Below are 7,500 nucleotides of genomic sequence, written 5' to 3'. Positions count from 1 at the left end.
TTATAGTGGCATTGCTTCGCTGATGGCTATGATTTCTGTAACCTTTCAGTAATTTTTGTCGCGCTGAGAGCAATGATTTTCGTGCCCTTCTACTTCTAAAAACTCATCATAGGCATGTTCATGTGGCTTCTACCGTTCCAAGATGATATTTTTGTTATTCAAATTAAAAAATTTAAAGAAACTGTTTAATGCTTATTTTATGTGTTTTATTTTGAATTCTTCTGCTGACAGCTGCTTCATCCATTAAGTTGTGGCTTTCTTCAGGGCTAGATTTAATTATGTAAATGCAATATAAGACAAGTAGTTAAATATGGGAAAAATGAAATATGAAATATCCTCATGGAAATTTTGAAAAATGAAAATAATTAACCACAAAGGTTCCACAGCATTACAATACCCATTCCACCCACTCCAGACTTGGAAGTTGCACTTCCTGGAATGCTTCTGTGGAGTTGAATTGGATGAAAGAATTTTTCGCAAGATTCATTCATTAGGGCGAATGTGGGAAGTCGGTTGATACTGAGAAATAAATTAGGAAGAAATAACCTCATTGTGTGTATTGACGTTCTTATTAAATGTCGCGTGGGTTTACCTATCTATTTACGAAGGCACTTCTTTCAGTTATGGGCGGTAGCCGATATAAAAAAAAGGGTACAAAGTGGGACTTTTCCTCTCTTCGATCCTCCCAGCCTGACGTGGGGTTCAGCCGAGGGTTTTTATTATTATTATTATTATTATTATTATTATTATTATTATTATTATTATTATTAATAGCTAAGCTACAACCCTAATGAAAGCAAGATGCTATAAGACCAAGGGTTCCAACAGGAAAAGATAGCCCAGTGAGGAAAGGAAATAAGGAAATAAATAAACGATCTAATAAGTAATGAACAATTAAAATGAAATATTTTGAAAAGAGTAACAACATTTTACTTTCCATTTTCGTCAGTAATCTAAGGTAAATTACTCGAGGCAATTTGCAAGGCAGATGGAGAGGCTTTTCCATTACAATCTAATTATCTTCATTCTTAAAAAGATGCAAAATCAGGGGGGAAAGAACAAGCAAACTGGTAAGACTCATTTAAATAGATATATTAAGAGGGTTCTTTGGGAGACCATATACTAGGTAACTTTATTATACAAGAGGAAAATATTGCTCAATTTGCTTCCATGAAAAGCGTGGAAGATATATTCAACGTATTATGCTATTAAAGAGATAATTGTTAGTTTTATTAGTTTCAGTAATCTCTTCTTTTATCATTTAACTAAAAAACGGTTTTAGCATTCTCATAATGTTTTACATTTTTATTGGAAGAAAAATTGAGACATTGCTGTGACATCCTTTTTTCCTAGTTTTAGATTTATTACTATTATTTTTTTTTAGTTTCGATAATCTCTTCTTTTATCAGTTAACTAAAAACGGTACAGTTTTAGCATTTTCATATTTTTTTTTTATATTTTTATTGGAAGAAAGATTAAAGTATTACTGTGACATATTTTCTAAGTTTTAAATGTATTGGCAGGGTAAAATTCTGGTCAGGGTAAAATCTCTCTCTCTCTCTCTCTCTCTCTCTCTCTCTCTCTCTCTCTCTCTCTCTCTCTCTCTCTCTCTCTCTCTCTCTCTCTCACACTTTTTTATGCCTGTATTCTTGTATGAGTTACTAGTTCGTTTGTTAATTCCACCTTAGATTTAGTATTTTAACAAGAAAATTATTCTGCATAACTTGAAGCATTCTTTATTTCTTCATTTCTTTTTGGTTTATAAATAAGTAACTCGTACTCTATCTCTCTCTCTCTCTCTCTCTCTCTCTCTCTCTCTCTCTCTCTCTCTCTCTCTCTCTCTCTCTCTCACTCAATTTTTATGCCTATGCTCCTTAATGAGTTATTGCTCATTTTTGTAATTCCTCCTAAATATAGTTGTTTAATTAAAAATCATTCCTCGCGACCTGAATCCTCTCTTTATTCTAGTACTTGATTTCCCTTTGGTTTATAAATAAATAACTCCCAACTATTGAATTTGATATAATTACTGCATAGTAAACTGTTCACTGGTAAAAAATAAAGTAATAAAAACCAGAACAGCTTTCCCCTACCAAATAGCATAATTTTGGTCCCCCTCTTTTTTTTTTTTTTTTTTTTTTTTATTTGTCCACAGTGCATTTTAATCCAAATTAACACTACGTGTCAAAACGTTGGCAGCATTATGCGAAAAGTTTCAGTAACTGTGGTGACATTTTGTTCAGGGTAACTGAGGACACAGAAAATTTGCAGTATTTCTGGTGGAAAAAAAAAGAAAACGTTATTGCAATCCAGTTTAATTTTTTGTGGATGTCAGTGTGGTAATTACCTCCGTCAACGAATTAGGAAGGAGGTTATGTTTTCGCTCTTGTTTGTGTGTTTGTAATTATAATTGCAGAGTAATGAAACCTGCAGGGATTGATAAAACATGCAGGGATTAACTGTTATGTAAAAAGCTTGAAATAATTAAAATTTGGAAGGTCAATGTCACTGTCAAGCAAAATGTCCATTTCAAGTAATCAGCCATAAGTTTAGACATAATTATCACAGATAATTCAAACTTGGTTCATATTTGAGCATATGAAAATCCATGCCAAATAATACATGTTAAGGTCAAAGGTCAAGGTCGATGAAAAGTCGAGAAATAAGCTGCCGCGGCGGAGGCCTGCCCCTCTAATATTGTATGTTTAAGCATAGAATGTTTTGGTTGCTTAAGATATTTTTTTTAGTGATTTTCTTTTTTTTTTTTTTTTTGGAAAATCATTAATTCATCAGTAATTTGATTTTGCTTGTTAAAATGAATGCCCTTTAGGGTTGTGGTGGCTTGTTGATAACGTCCTTGCCTGGTGATCTCCAGACTGGGGTTCGACTCACGCGCAACTCGTTAGTTCATTTGGTCGCTGCAGCCTCATCATCCTTGTGAGATAAGGATAGGGGTTTTGGGGAAGCCTATAGGTTTAATTTGCCGAGTCATCGGCAGCCATTGCCAGGCCCTCCCTGGTCCTAGCTTGGGTGTAGAGGGGGCTTGGGCGATGATCGTATGCATCTATATGGTCAGTCTCTATGGCGTTGTCCTGTTTGATTTGGCAATGTCACCGCTCTTGTCTCTGCCATTCATGAATTGCCTTTAAACCTTTACGCATCTACTATTGAATTATTGATTGATTTTGATTTTTATGGCATCCTGACATCGAAGATTATTGACGCCGATATTATTTATTCCTATTTCTAGCACGCTCTTTTTTCCTCTGTTACATTTGTCACCCTGTCACCTAGAGCTTTTTTCACGTCATCCATCCACCCAAACCAAGGCCTTCTTCTTGTACTTCTCCGATCAATTCTTGCATTCATCACATTCTTCAGCAGGCAGCCATTTCCCATCGTCTCTACATGGCCAAACCACCTCAACACATTCATAACCACTCACGCTGCTAATTCATTTCTCAAACCCGTTCTCACCCTCACTACTTCGTTACTAACCCCATTCAATCGAAATACACCAGCCATACCCCTCAGACACTTCATTTCAAACATTCAATCTCTGTCTCTCCGTCACTTTCATTCCCCACAACTCTGATCCATACATCACAGTTGGTACAACACTCTCATACAAAACTCTCATTGCATTCATCCCTAACCCTCTATTCTTCACCACTCCCTTCAATGGCCCCAACAATCGACATTCTTCATTCACATCGGCTTCCATTCTACCATTTGCGCCAACAATCACATCGGCTTCCATTCTACCATTTGCGCCAACAACAGACCCCAAGTACTTCTACTTCCTCAAGTAACTCTCCAGTCAACTTGACATTCAATATAGCTCCACCTTCCCTACTCGTGCATCCCATAACCTTACTCTTACTCGCATTAACTCTCAACTTCCATATCTCACAAACTCTTCCTAACTCTGTTACTAATCTACACAGCATCTCCTCTTAGTTAGCAAACAATACAATATCATCCACAAACAACTGATTCACCTCCCATTCATGGTCACTTTCGTCTGTCAGTTTCAATCTTCGACGAAGCACTCAAGCTTTTAATAAAAACCTCAAAATGCCCGCTTGCATCCCTTGCAACATCCTATTCAAGAATTTTGAAAGGTGTCATTGATACGAGTACCTTTGTAAAACTAGTGAACATTGAGGAACTTGCTTAGTTCTTTACCGTAAATTTACTGAAAAAAAAACCAGGGGAAAACATCTATTCTAAGTATCTGTAACCAAAAAATACATCTGTAAAAAAAAAAAAAAAAAAAAAAATCTTAAGAAAAATAATGGCCTAAAAGTTTGAAAGTAATAACTAAAAGGTAATTTGGAGGTTAACTAACCTAATGTATTAGCAGACGTGATATCTTGGAAATGATTACCAATTTCCAAAAGCAGATTTAACAGTATCATTCGCTTAATCATTTTACGATAGGGAAAGTGGTCACCATGGTACCCTGATTGCTGTCAGAATTAAAATTGGATTCTGTCATGAAACAGGATCGAAGAGGGGGAAGAAAAATAACGCAAGGCTCGACTGAATAGATTGAACAGAGTAAATTGAAATGGAATGTAAACAACTCGGGCGAATGTTGGAAAAAGCATTGAGGAATGAAAAGGTGGAATAAAGTGCCGCTTGAAAATGATCGTTGGCAAAATGGAATTATAAGAATAGAAGAGATGGAAGAACAGCTGGAAGAGTAGGCAGTTTGAAAATAATAATTGGTAAAAGGAATTGTAGGAGTAAGAGATGGATGACGAACAGCTGGAACAGAGGCAGTTTGAAAATGATAATTGACAAAAGGAAATGCAAGAATAGAGATGGATGGAGAACAGCTGGAAAAGGAGGCAGTTTGAAAATAATAATTGACAAAAGGAAATGTTGGAATAGAGATGGATGGAGAACAGATGAAACAGGAGGCAGTTTGAAAATTATCATTGCCAAAAGGAAATTTAAGAGTAGAAGAGAGGATGGAGAACAAAGTTAGACTGAATATAAATATTAAAAAGCTGTGTTCAAGATAAAGGGGAATTAACAGAAAGATCCAAAACCACACGAACAGAGGCATAAATTTCAGAATTCATAATTTTTTTTGAGACCTAATCGTTAATTTATTTTGTGTTTAAAGATTGTTATTCTTTTTTTGTTCTGAGAAAAACAGAAAGTTTGGTTTGGTATGCATTTGCAATAAAAACTATAAGAGAGATTACTCGAGTGCCATAATTAGACGAGATCATGAGGAATGGTAGATGGAGATTGTTTGGGCATGCTCTTCGCACTCCCCAAGGGAGATTAGTTCACCAAACTTTCAACTGGGCTCCACAAGGCACTAGAAGAGTTGGAAGCTCTAGGCCTACATGGCTGAGGACTATGAAGCGTGAAGTGGGAGATGATGAATTGAAAAGTATTGATTTAAAAGCGGAAGATAGAGACGACTGGCGAAATCTAACAGAGGCTCTTTGCGTCTATAGGGGTGAGAGATAATGATGATGATAGTCTACAAAGTTTCATATATTTTTTTTTTTTTACGGTCATTCTTCTTCTTCATGTTTAATCGATGCAGACGAATAGCAAAGATACTGAAAAGACGGGAAAATTAACTAATAGTCTTCTTGTGTATTACTATATACGAATCAGTATGCCAGATATGCCGTTTGATTGTGACTCATTTTATATACAATATATGACAGATAAGGGTGTCTCGTTTTTCCTGTCATCTACTGACTATAGTTTGTTTTCTTTAAGTGAGTTTCAAAATTTTTATTTTGATTTTGATAACGTTTGTTTGTAAATAGGAAAGAATTTCTTTGATTGGAAACATCTACTGATGATATATATATATATGTATATATATATATATATATATATATATATATATATGTGTGTGTGTGTGTGTGTGTGTGTTTGTGTGTGTGTATACTGTATATGTGTGTATGTATAAATATACGCACGCTTAATATATGTATGCAGATATATAAATGTTTATGTACATGCATATACAGTATATATATATATATATATATATATATATATATATATATATATATATATATATATATATATATATATATATATATATATATATATATATGTATATATATATACACTATATATATGTATGTAGATATATAAATATTTATGTGCATGCATATATATATATATATATATATATATATACATATATATATATATATATATATATATATATATATATATATATATATATATATATATATATGTATATATATGTGTGTGTGTGTGTGTTTGTGTGTGTGTATACTGTATATGTGTGTATGTATAAATGTACGCACGCTTAATATATGTATGCAGATATATAAATGTTTATGTACATGCATATACAGTATATATATGTATATATATATATATATATATATATATATATATATATATATATATATGTATATATATACACTATATATATGTATGTAGATATATAAATATTTATGTGCATGCATATATATATATATATATTTATATATATATATATATATATATATATATATATATATATATATATATATACATATATATATATATATATATATATATATATATATATATATATATATATACATTGTGTGTGTGTATAATTTTTTCTTTTTTCTTAGACGGCCAGTTTGGGTGTATACATTTTGCATACTATAATTATAAGGACACTTCAACCATTCAGGACCTTAGTGATAGTACATCCCCTCTAGACCCTACACTAAGATTGAAACCTTTTTGAAGGTAATGGATCCTATTAATCATCTTCTTTAGGGACACGTTTTCCCTTTGGCTCTTCCCATTTCATGGAAGATAAGGAATCGTATATCTTGAGGTCTCGTCGCAGTGTTCGAGGTCTCGTCGCAGTCTTCGATGTCTCGTTGTCGTATTCGAGGACTTGTGGGAGTGTTTAAGGTCTTGTGGCAGTGTTTGAGGTCTTGTGGCAGTGTCCGAGGTCTTGTGGCAGTGTTTGAGGGCTTGTGGCAGTGTTCTGGGGGTCGTGGCAGTGTTTGAGGTCTCGCTGCAGTATTCGAGGTCTCGTAGCAGTGTTTGAGGTCTTGTGGCAGTGTTCGAGGTCTCGTCGCAGTGTTCAAATTCTCGTTGCAGCACTTGAGTCTCCTGGCAGTGTTCGAGGTCTCGTGGCAGTGTTCAATATCTTGTGGCAGTGTTCCAGGTCTTGTGGCAGTATTAGAGGTCTTATGGTAGTGTTTAAAGTCACGTTGCAGTGTTCAAAGTCTTATCGCAGTATTAGAGATCTTGTGGCAGTGTTTGAGGTCATGTCACAGTGTTCAAGGTCTTGTCGCAGTGTTCAAGGTCTCGTCTCAGTGTTAGAGGTCTCGTGGCAGTATTTGAGGTCATGTCGCAGTGTTCAAGGTCTCGCGGCAGTGTTCGAGGTCTCGCGGCAGTGTTCAAGGTCTCGTCGCAGTGTTAGAGGTCTCGTGGCAGTGTTTGAGGTCTTGTCGCAGTGTTAGAAGTCTCATGGCA

The 7,500-nt window shown here is 34.7% G+C and overlaps 1 protein-coding gene across 1 annotated transcript in view; it reads left to right on the top strand.

Annotated features, from left to right (window-relative positions):
* Positions 1–7,500, top strand: part of LOC137632681 (methyltransferase-like protein 22) — a 533,866-nt gene that overhangs the window by 21,183 nt on the left and 505,183 nt on the right. The gene's annotated exons all lie outside the window — the stretch shown is intronic.

The sequence above is a fragment of the Palaemon carinicauda genome, chromosome 41, assembly GCF_036898095.1.
Source record: "Palaemon carinicauda isolate YSFRI2023 chromosome 41, ASM3689809v2, whole genome shotgun sequence".
Lineage (NCBI taxonomy): Eukaryota > Metazoa > Arthropoda > Malacostraca > Decapoda > Palaemonidae > Palaemon > Palaemon carinicauda.
Note: the sequence above shows the minus strand (reverse complement) of the source record. Positions and strands in the feature narration are given on the sequence as shown.